Here is an 11,761-nt window from a genome sequence, read left to right as displayed (position 1 = left end):
GAATTTTCTATTGACTAACTGCTTAATCAACTAATCATTTCTGCTGTAGTTTGAGTCCTTGTGTTAGTTGATAATGTTTTAGTGGAGGTTGCTGTGTAAAAGACACAATTTCTGATACAACCTTTAATCTATAAAACAAAGCCTGAACACCAGTTTATGATGATATGATGACTCAGCAATCATGCTGTTGATTGCCAATAATACGCGAACCTTCTGGGGATATTTCATAACAGCTGGCTGACTTGCTAATGCAGCTTGTGAAACGCCACCTCTGTTGTGCAAAATCTAAAATGTTGCTGATCATTTGTGTGAGGCTGGCTGTGTCCCCTCTCACACACTGAGACTGGCACGGGGGATAATTGATCTGTTCTGGAGTTTATGATCAGGACTTTTTCTCCCTGGCTGTCCAAACATATTGAAGCCAAGAGAGAGAAGTGGAAGACTTAATAGCCTTGGCAGTTTTTCCACATGGACTAAAAAGAAAGAATTCGTAGAAAAGAAGAGATTGAAAGGGGAAAAAAAGGAAGGGGGGAATGAAAAATATTGACAAAAAAGAGAGAAAGCTTTATATTAAAGAAATTATGTACAAAAATACAAGCAGGAAAAATGGATTGGGGAGCAGGGGGTGCAGAGATCCCTTTACTGTCAAACTGCCCTTGAGCGAGACTCTAGATCCAGAAACAGTGAATCCACGCTCATCGAAGTTCCTTTGATGAGTGTTTAAAATAAAAAGCAGAAAATGAAACGGGCCTGGGTGAAAAGTAGCTGCACAAGAGAGGAGAAAAGAGAAGGATAAAGAGAGAAAGCGGAGCAGTGGGAAGCCTAATATTCTCCTCAGTTGATCTCCAGTGTGCTGAGGAGCTCGCTGGCCCACTCATTGCTTGCAGGTGTAATAACATGGACTGATCCGGTGGGGGTTCGACAGCTCACCGAGAGCATATTTGTACACCCCTCTCCTCCCTCTGCTCTGGAAACAGCAGCTCAGCTGTGGTCTGCTGTAGATATAAGTAAATCCAGGCAGCTCAGCTAGTAAAATGTCTCATATCGCTGTCTCTTTCTGCCACTATTAAGACACAGATATCAGCCATTAAGAGATGAGCTGAGATACAGCCTCCATGCCAGTCCCGTTTTATTATTACTTTCATGGCTTTTCAGTGTCCTGAGCTGAACCACAGATTGCACAGATAGATGTCAGAGGTCAGATTTAGGGGTTCGGTGTCTTGTTCTGAAACGTTTCAGCTGCGTAAATGCTTGGCCATTTGGATCCCATTTTGTAGCTTAATATTGATTAATGTGTCCAGTGATAAATTGGAGCTATACTGTTTCTGCTGTCCTTCACCACACTTGAGGTTCTGTACTCTGTGTACCTTCACCTGTCAATTATTATCTCCAGTTACATGGAAGATGGGAATTTCTCTCTGCACAAACAAGACAAAGTCTACGTTTAGCAAAGTGGCGAAAAACAGTGTAGCATAATTTCTGCACGTCAAAGTTACTCAGACGTGAGGAATTGCAAAGTGGCTCGAATCAGCAGATAACTTCATGACTGGTGTAAACCGAAGTGAAGGAAATTTAAACCAGATGATGTGTCACTGCGGGCACGTATTTCACATCTGTTAATAAAGTCCAGTTAATAAAGTCCCACTATAGTAATGTTTTTTTTTTGGCAAGTACGTTCTTTGATCAACCTTCTTATGTATTTTTCTAAAAGCTTGTATTTTGAGATGAAGTAAAATTAGTTTGTACTCTGGTAAACATATTTAGTAGACTTCTTTTCTCATTCTGTAGCCTAATGCACACACCTAATCATGTGGCACACTGTGCAGCTCAGCAGGACTGCAGAGAAAGTGTATGATCCTGCTTATCCACAATCACAGCATAAATCACTCTCCCTGAATTTCTTTGCTACAAGATGATTACACAAGATGGAACCTAAAATTCCCCCAGGGTTTAAAACACTCATCACACTTGAGCCAGAAAAATGATAGAACTTTCTATTTCGGACAGATGATTGCTCTTTTATGGACATGGATCATTAGTTCGGGTCGACTGATTCGCTCCGGGCTTCTGTTGGTTTCGGCAGAGAAACTCTGAGGTCCAAAGTGAGGCTAAAGCGCTCTGACACAGTGCGTCCTCTGATTCCCTGTTTGCATGCACAATTTTAAGATAAAATAATGTTGTCTTATTGAGACATATGACACAAATCATTTAAACCAGCACTTAGTGAGCTGCTATCTTCTCTAACTCACATTTTGTTCCTTTGAGAAGTGAGCATTTGAAGTGCTGCAAACAGCAAACCAGCTCAATTATGTTCAGCAAACAGCAGCCTCCCGGGTAACTCAATCAAAATAATTCAATTGATTACTTTTCCAAACAGACTGCTCTGCTGCAAGTGAAAAAAGTTAAACAGTTTACTCAATACAACTAACAGGCAGCTGACACAAAATAGGGACAAAGCTGCCTCTGTTTCACTCAGGAGCAGGTAATAGTACACAAAAGAAACAGAATAAGAAATCCAGACTACTGAATGTAAAAACAGGCTGTAGGCTCATACTTTTTGTTGTAAGATAGATAGATAAAGCCACTGGTTACCCTCAAGAATAGAAAGGCCAGATCAGACTTTGCCAGAAAACAGCTAAAAAAGCCTGCCCAGCTCTGGAACAAGATTCTTTGGACAGAAACCAAGACTTAACTTGTACCAGAATGATGGGACGAGAAGAGCATTGAGCAGGAAAGGAACGCCTCATGATCCAAAGCATACCACATCAAGTAGCAGGATGAATGTTGGAGTGTATAGGGCTGTGCTATCTGCTCAGATGCAGCCAAATGCTGCAAAGCTGACAGGACGGTGCTTCACAGTACAGATCCACAAAGACCCACATACAAGCAGCAGTAGGCTGGCAGGCTGCGGTAAAGGCCTGGCGAAGCATCCCAAGGGAGGAAACGCAGCATTCGGTGATGTCCATGGGTTCCAGACTTCAGGCAGTCTTTGACTGCAAAGGATTTTCATCCAAGTATTAAAAATAATCCTCATATTTGTGATTATGTTTTAGCCTCTGTAAATGAGGGACTATATAGGAAGACGGTTAATGTGATATTTTTATGAAACCCCTTGAATTAACACATTAACACATCACACAACTACACTTCAATCACATCTTGGTGGCTCAGCTTGGTCTCTGTACATTAAAACCACAACTACAGAGTAGTAACTATATACATTTACTTTTACATTTATGTACTTTTATGTGAAAATGATGTGCGCCACACGTCCACTTTCAAGTTGTTTTTGTGAAATTCTCTGTTTGCGCTGATACGCATGAGAAAAAAAGGGAAAAAGGCTGAATCATTTCCCAAAACATTTGACATTTAAAATGAGTGATCACGGAGAAGATTGCAGACAGTAAAGAGATGGCATGCATTTTCAGATTTGTCCACTCTGGAGACCAAATTTAAAAGCTCAGTTTTGTGTGTGAAAAATGTCCAATTCAATGTGGACAAAGAGTTAAAATGGAGAGAAAAAAAAATGCGCTGTTTGCTTAGAGTAGACGGAGGGACAGAAGAGAGGGAATCAGAACTGGAGTGGGACCCAGGAGAGAAGAGAGGGGTATGATTTAACCACAGCATCGTTTCTTGACTTCTTCTTTAAATGGGAGCAGCTGCAGCCCAGATCACTCAGACAGCACCGGCTAGATTTATATCTGATACAGATCTGAGCAAACAGGCCAAACCCTCCTTGCTGTGAAATTCAGCCCCAATTTCCCCTGTTAGAGGAGGGTTTAGAAGCACCAGTCTGGCGTGTGTGAAACTGAAATGAAACACCACAGGTAGGGGTAAATATGATCCTCAGAGATCAAGGAATACGGATGAGCAGGTTGAAGTCAGTTTTTCCAGTTGGGTTACTTTGCTACCACTTGCCTTCATGACAGGGTACAAAGCACACCTGCTTTTGCTGAGGGGGAGATTAAACAGAACTCTGATACTCTATCCTTCTGTCTGGAGCTAAAGACACAGCGAGCGTTACTGTGTTTGTTTGGTTTGACACAGCGAAAATACCATGCGGACGGAGCTGTGCAATGAGAGGGCGACGGCGACAACCAGTTCTCACACCCTGCGGGTCAGGTCATCTGGAAAGGAAAGACGGGAGGAGAAGTGGGTCGAAATGAACAACAGAAAGTAAAAATTGCTTCAAAGAATTTCACTTGAAAAGAAGAGTAAGGAGAGAGGGAGACAGAAGAAAGACAAGGAGAGAGCTGATCTGAGCACAAACAGAAACAGGTGAATGGAGCTGCATTGATGGTTAGAGTTCAATTAGGGTGAGAATGAGTCAAGATTTAGGGCGTGTGTAATCATCAATAATTATGACAGTTTTAGAAAGGAAATTAAAGATGCTGAGAAAACACTTTAAAGGTTAATTAAAGTTAATGAAAACTTTTCTCAACTTTACCCCAAAATCGTCAAAAGGAAATGAATGATTTTTTCCCTAAATTGTCCTTCTGTTTGAAAACAACAGAAGGACAGTAATAACCCCATGTCCTTTGTGTGATTGGATATCAATCATTTATCAGTCATTGATCAGCCCGGTGCAGGGATGTCAGGCTTCCAAATTTCCAAATTTACTGCACTCTATTCTACTCTGGAGCAAAAACTCCTCGCGCAGTGGAAAGAATCTGAAGATGCTTCCATCACCCTGGAATTTTTCTGTTGCTCACCGATGAAAATGGTGCTATGAGTACGTGACATTAAAAATATATTCCAACGACAAAAAAAAACAAAAAAAAAACACGCCTAGATCTCAAAAGCCCAGTGTTTTCCAGCAAGAGTCTGGTTTGGAAAACCGTCGCTGAAAGTCCAACATGTTTGGAAGCTGGACCGGTCAGCAAACAAAGTGGCAAATCATGACGTGACTTGATGCCTCTTAGAGCCACGAATTCTTGTGAACATCTACATTTACAGTATTATTATTATTATTATACAACTATTACAGTTCTGCTGAAGAACAGCCTACCCATTTCTCAACTCAGATTTATTCGGAAAGCTATTCTGGTGGATAGTTCAGGAAATTTAACAGTCACCAAACACACAAATGCCTGCTCAGCCAGGAAAAATGTAAATGAGGCAGAATTTAAGTTGTCTTAGAATGTGAGAAAACCTTGTTACCGAGCCTAAAAAGCAACTTTTCTACTCTATTCTATCCTGGTAACTATTAGCACGTTTGCTTGTTTCTAGCAAAGGGGGGGGCACATTCTCTTTTAATATTTCACCTGTGTGTCTTGTCTCTAGAGAACTAACACCTTGTAACCCGGATCATGAACACATGTTCACAAGAGTTCCAGTGTTATTAATTTCAGTATTAAGGAAACAAAACAAGACAAAACGTGCCTGACCAGTGGTATAACACCAGTCTTCTGCTGTAGGTACATGTGGGTGAAGGTTTTCCCTCTCCCGTGCACTGCAGCAGGGTGGGGTCGTGTCAGAGGCACATTGTTAGTCTGCACGCTGTGTTGCAGCGACGCTCGGAATTGCAAGCTTTACATTTTGAAACTCTTTAACTCCGTGAGTTAGGGTGATGACATCCTCAGTTACAGCTCTCTGGAGGTGCTCTGCTATTTCCCCTATTTCCCTCCTTACACCTCCTTCTCTCTGTGTTCCTGTAATGGCCACTTCTCTTCTACCTCATTTAGCCTTTTAATCTTTTCTCTCTCCTGCCTTTCTTTCTTTCGCCGTCTTTCCCATGCAAAGGCTCCATCATTTTCCCCGCTTCCTGTAACTCTGTTTATTCTGTATTGCCTCCCTTTTGATCCCGTTCCCTCATCGTTTCTCGTCTCCTTAAGGATGCAGAAAATTAAAGCGCAACTTCCCTCCCCACAAACAAAGACTGGAAAAGCTGTAAACTATGTTCATTAAAACTGGGAGGTGGATCATCCGTCACGTCTCCCTGCACCTTTGGGACACAGTTTCGACACTGTGTTGCAGTGTATCGCCCTTCTCTCCCTCTGTTCCCTCCTGCGTGCACGAAGCGCTTCATGGCCGTGTTCTGAGCCAGGTACCATTCGGCCAACAGTGTTGGCTAAACACTGCGTCTCAGGGGTTTCTGCGTAAGCAGGATCATTAATTCTGTTACTGTAATCAGCGGTTCTTTGACGAAGGGTTTCCTAATGAGTTACTGTGGTTCTCGGTGGAAAACATCAGTGCTCTGCCAGAGCTGAGGGATCAACGGGCGGAGCAAGGCACCAAACCTCCTGGTTTAGCCATCCAGTGAAGCGTCTTCTAAATGACATGTATTTATTGAAGTTTTTAAAACTGCATTAAACCTGCAATATCAGACTTTTTTTTTTTTGGCCACCTGTGGTTACTGATATTAACAGCAAATGTGCTTTGACAATACAAGTCACAGGGGGACCGGTATATCTATCTACCGCACAGACCACACTGACCGCCTCACATGCTTAAAATGAAGCGGCTGTGGGATTGTCCAACAGCTTCTGAAACCCCCCCTTCCGACAGAGGAGTGGCGGTTTGAGCCGTACTGACACTGAAAAAGGATTCATTGCATCACAATTTTTCAAATAAAGAAGAAGGCTAAATTCTGAGAATCCTGAGAATATCTTGTGCCTGTGCATGCACTTTGAAATTGCAAAGCAACAATTCCTTTTGAGCCCACGTCGCTTTTGTTTTCAGGCCTTGGTTTACTTGTATCCTTATAGTTTGTATATATAACAACAAACTAAATAGAGGAATAGAGTAAAACCAACTTTCCCTCTGCATGATCTACACGTACCCTGACAGACACTGATTATGGAAAGACAAGTTGCTGTTAAAATTTTTAACACATCGCTGCGAGCGCCACGGATGAGACGCCATTTACAATTCGTGTTGGTGTTGTGGCAGAAATCCCAGAGGCGCATATCTCAAACACGGAATCTCCTGGCTGAACCGGTACCTGTCGCATGGAGCCATTTAAACATCAACGAACAGACATTTCCTGCATTGCGGTGATTTAGCTGGAGAGCGGAGATTTGGATCAGAGGGGCGAGTCACTCCCTCCGTGTCACATCCGTCCGAAGCAAACCTCCACAGTCACCGTGACCGACTGTTTCCTCCACCTGGAAAAAGAAAACAACTTTTCAAAATACTTGGTTGTAGCGATGCAGTGATGAGACTCAATTTATCTCAAAACCAAAGCGAATTTTGAAAATGTCAAACTTTTGCGTTACAGTTTCGCTGCTAAATATGACATACAGTACACGATGTATGTAAAGCTGCAATACAAACAATATTTTGCGCATCAGAGTGTGCACTGGTAATGATGATGTCTCGCTCCTACTTTGGCTTCATAAAGTATGTACTGTCAGGCATGCTTTTCTTCCGTTGTTATTTCTTCTACTTCCATGAAAGCGTGGCCGGCTTGATCCAGGAGTGTGAAGTGTTCTGTGTGATTAACGTGGGCCCCCTTCCTCCTTCAACAAAGAGCTGCCAGATACAGAACCATTCAGCCGGAAGGATTCAATTAGTCATTCGATAACTTTTCTTCTTTCTTTTTATCTGCGGGCAGCAGTTGATGCCTGTGGCCTTCTATAGCTTTTAACAAGCCTTAAAAATGTATGCTGTGATTGCATGTGTGTGTGTGTGTGTGTGTGTGTGTGTGTGCCAGACAGTAGGTGAGAAAGAGAGGGTGAAAAGGTGGCTGTGTGTGTGTGTGTGTTCGTCGTCGAAGATAAGCGTCCCAGAGAGATTACATTCATTTCAATGACAGATGAAGGAAGCAAAACCTCCTGGGACCCTGGAGTACAGATCAGCGCATTAGTGTGTGCGAGAGAGAAAATTGCTGCTCCCGTCAATTTCCGAGAACTTAAGATCCAGTTTATCATCCCCACTTCCTGGTAGTGCACTGATGATGTCATCTGTGAGTCGGCATGCAGTCACCTTTCCTCCGTTCAGACTTCATCATCACCTTCGGTAGTCAGATTTGTTGACCGTTATCCAATCAAATTCCGCCTGAAGGTTGACTGAGTGATGAGAGGTGGAATCGGGTTTTATTTGGAGTAGTTTTTATTTACGCAATCGCTTCCTGGAGGCTGATCCCAATCTTTACTAATGAAAGGGAAGATTGTGGACTCAAATTTGGTCCCCGATCAGATGAGCTGTCTACTCTCAGCTGGTTTAAGAGTCCAAAACTTGTCCCCGGCACACACACACACCTGTAGGCACACTGATCCTCACTTAAAATGAAAAGGCTCCATTCAACATTCCTGCTGAGCTTCACTCTGACTGTGAAGTTTATATTATGTAGTATTTGTCCTTGAGCTGAAGTTCTGAAGTCAAATGTGCTGAAAATCCTTCTGCTGGAAAAAGAAAATGGAAAACTGCTCAGTGGTCAGAATGACTCAGCTGTCGCTCTCTGATTCAGTCACATCCAGACCTGGTTCAGAAAGCGGTGATTCCTGGTGCTTGTTTGATGCTGCCTTTAGCGCCACATGGGCGGGGTTTTCCGGTGCTATCAGTAACAGAGGTCGACGGCGAATCAACTCTCTGCTGCTTTTTTTTTGGTGACAATTACAAGCTTCTAGTAGTAGCCGTGTGTCGTATGCAGTATGTCAACTCTGCAGCAAACCCCACCCTTCTGGGACGTGTGCGAATGAAAACCATAAAAAGTGTCATTTTCCAGCTCTGCTCTCATCTGGAACATCCAATAATCCTGCTGTTTTCCAAAAAGGGTAGAAATGGAGCAGAATAAAGATCCCTTTTGGTTCTGGCCTTTCTTATTTACCGTAAACGAATGCATTTCTGAGTTGAAACAGGATGTCATGGCAGGACATGACACAAGCAGGGACTGTTCAAAGGTGTCACAAGTTCAATAATCATTTTGGGCTTAATTCTGAGATGGTGCGAGTGTTGTGGTCTTCCCAAGAATACATCCCCGCCAACAGGATGCAACTGTCAAGTCTAAAAGGAAAAGGAAAAGGAAACCATTTTCAAAGGTGGACACATAAAAATACACAAAAATACCATGATGCCACTCGTGATTGAGGCCTTGAGGCGGGGTTGTGACTAATCTGTCGTGGTGTTTGTGCTTGTAATTCTTATCTAGGACATGGACGCTTCACTGTGAGGCGCGAGAAATGACGTGCCCTCAGATAAGTGGCATGCAGTCACTTTATTAAGCTAAGTTTATTAAATTGCTGTACACTGATATACAACAAGAAAACACTGGTCTTGCTTCTGTGAAATACAAACTCTCAGAAGGTGCAGGGGCTACGTTTTTCTTGGCGGAAACAGTTTCAAAAAGTGGACCCTGAATCTCTCCTGGCAAAGAACGTGATCTGTCAAAACAGAGCTGAAGCCCAAAAACCATTTGTCTTGTTAAAAAAAAAAAAAAAGTTTTTCCCTTAAAAGGATCATTATGGAGTGTCTGGAGAGAACACACACACACACACGCCATGCATCCCTCTTGTGAACCTTTTTGTGCTCCCACACCTACACCAGATGATGACTGCCTCCGCTTTAGGAATATGGTCACCATGACAACCATGTCCCATTTTCCCCTTCTCCTTGTGTGAGGAGGTGGAGGGTAAACACCCTCGAGAGTAGAGGGCAATTAGAAAGCAGCTCGACTGCTGACGTCCCGGTGTCTGTTTGTCTGACGTATAGTCTCACAATGTTTACTCAGGTCTATTTGCTACGAAAAACATTTTTAGTGACATCGTAAGCCTCCCTTTAAAGCTGCCCACCATGCGTGAAATGTTTAACCTCCAGTGGTAAGGTCAAAGAAGACACATATGAATGATATGAATAGGCTGGAAACAACATAAAATACAAGTTTGTTTTTTTTTTCCAACCAGGATTGTCCCACTTTTCTACCAACTAGACCTTTTGCCAGCAGAATAATCCAAAAGATCCTATAACCCTGTGACAGATCTACACATAATGGTGTTAAGGTGTAGGGAAGGGTGGTGGTCCTTCAACCAACACACTCAAACGCCACTATCTGCTCTCCTTGAGTGACATCTAGCAAAGCGCCGGATCTCGACAGAGCTGTTTTGTAGCGCAAACCTCTTGAAAAACACACATTCACCATATGACAGTGGACTTCTGGGACCATCATTGTAGGTGTTACTGTATGTGTGATTGGCAGCATCAAAATAACTGATGGCTCTAGGTTTATCAAACATGAATAGTCAAAAATCTAAAACATACATGCACCAAATCATTCTTCAAGACAGAGGGGACCAGATCACATCTGTACCATGACGCTGCAATGGCCTTTAGCTAAGCAGCTTTCACTTTAGTCTTATGTTCTGCTGTTGCTGTCCTGTAAAAACGCAGCAGGCCAAACCAACCACACGTTAACACCAAAAGCGTCATTCTTTTTAGTTTTTGTCGAGTTTCTTTCTCAAGTGTGTGACTCACAACCTTTACTTCTACTCCTGCCCTCCAGCTGCACAGAGAGATGGCTGCACCAAGCAGGCATCCTATAATGCAGAATGAACTTTATAATGCAGTATGTATTATATGTATGTATGCATTAGTCCCCAGGCACTTTATACACTGCTGCCCTCTGCTGGTGAGGCACATTAGTCATTTTGAGTGCGCTTCAGTGGTTTTGGGAAGATCGGCTTACGTTTGATTTTTGCTCTGAAGTCTAATTAACCGTTTCCTTCCGAATGACCTCATTACACCAATCGCTGTCGTTTTCTTTCGTCAAATACAGAATACCTCCACCTCCTCGGGCCTCTGAAAATCCTTTCAATGAAACACTCTGAGGAAATTTTTTATTTTAGCTGAACGGCTCACAACTCCTGTCCACACATGATCCTTGACAAGGAGTCACAAGCAGAAGCCGAAAGGGGTTGCAAGCCACTGATTCAGTGACTCGAAGCACAGAAAATAAGAATGAGGGTCACGTTTTTGAAAGTTTTGCCTTTACCTGACACTAGCTCAACTGTACCAACGCAGTAATCTACATGCTATAATTTCAAGATGGTGTGAAGGTTTAAATTTAAGTCCGTTGGTTTTAAAATGAAGTTAATCTTACAAACAACCCTCTCACAGGTGTGAAGCGCTTACCTTTGAAATACATGGGACAGTAGAGTCAGAGTTTGAAGCTGCATTTCAGCACAGACGTTACAACTTGTTGGATGACGGTGTTATCAAAATTTCGTATTTCACATGCTGTAGCGTTTAGACTTGGCGCATAACAATAAAAATTCATAGAACAGTATATACAAAAACAGCAAAATATAACTTTATTCAAATTATCAAGTCATTCTAGGTAATAAAAAAAGCAATCAAGCTTAACACGGTTGAAGGAAAAATCATATACATACAATACATACATCAGGCACAGATTTGGTAATCATCTCAGACTAGTGCAGGTGTTGTGAAACACAACGACGACAGATTTCTGAAATACATGTTAATGGGGGGGGGGTGTGCAGATGAGTAAAATCAATTTACTAACTTAATCACTAATGAAAGCAAGGATTCACCCGACAATGACTCAGTGTGCTTGAAATCTGTTTCTCTGGGACAAAAGACAGATTTTTGATGCAAATCCTGATTGATTAAATGGACAAGACACGTGGTTAAACAGTCAAGGTCGTTATAAGATTCAGCTGTTTGTTGGGCCATTTTTTTGAAACCATATAATATCCATTACACTCGTGCATTTATCACATAACTCTTTATTGAACTTCTTACATTATATTGAATATTTTGCCCCTGGGTGGACTTTGTGTCTATTAATTTTTTTTGGAAACTT

This window comes from Xiphias gladius, chromosome 11 (genome assembly GCF_016859285.1).
Source record: "Xiphias gladius isolate SHS-SW01 ecotype Sanya breed wild chromosome 11, ASM1685928v1, whole genome shotgun sequence".
In the NCBI taxonomy this organism is placed as follows: Eukaryota; Metazoa; Chordata; class Actinopteri; order Istiophoriformes; family Xiphiidae; genus Xiphias; species Xiphias gladius.
The sequence above is the reverse complement of the archived record's forward strand: the minus strand, read 5'-3'. Positions refer to the sequence as shown.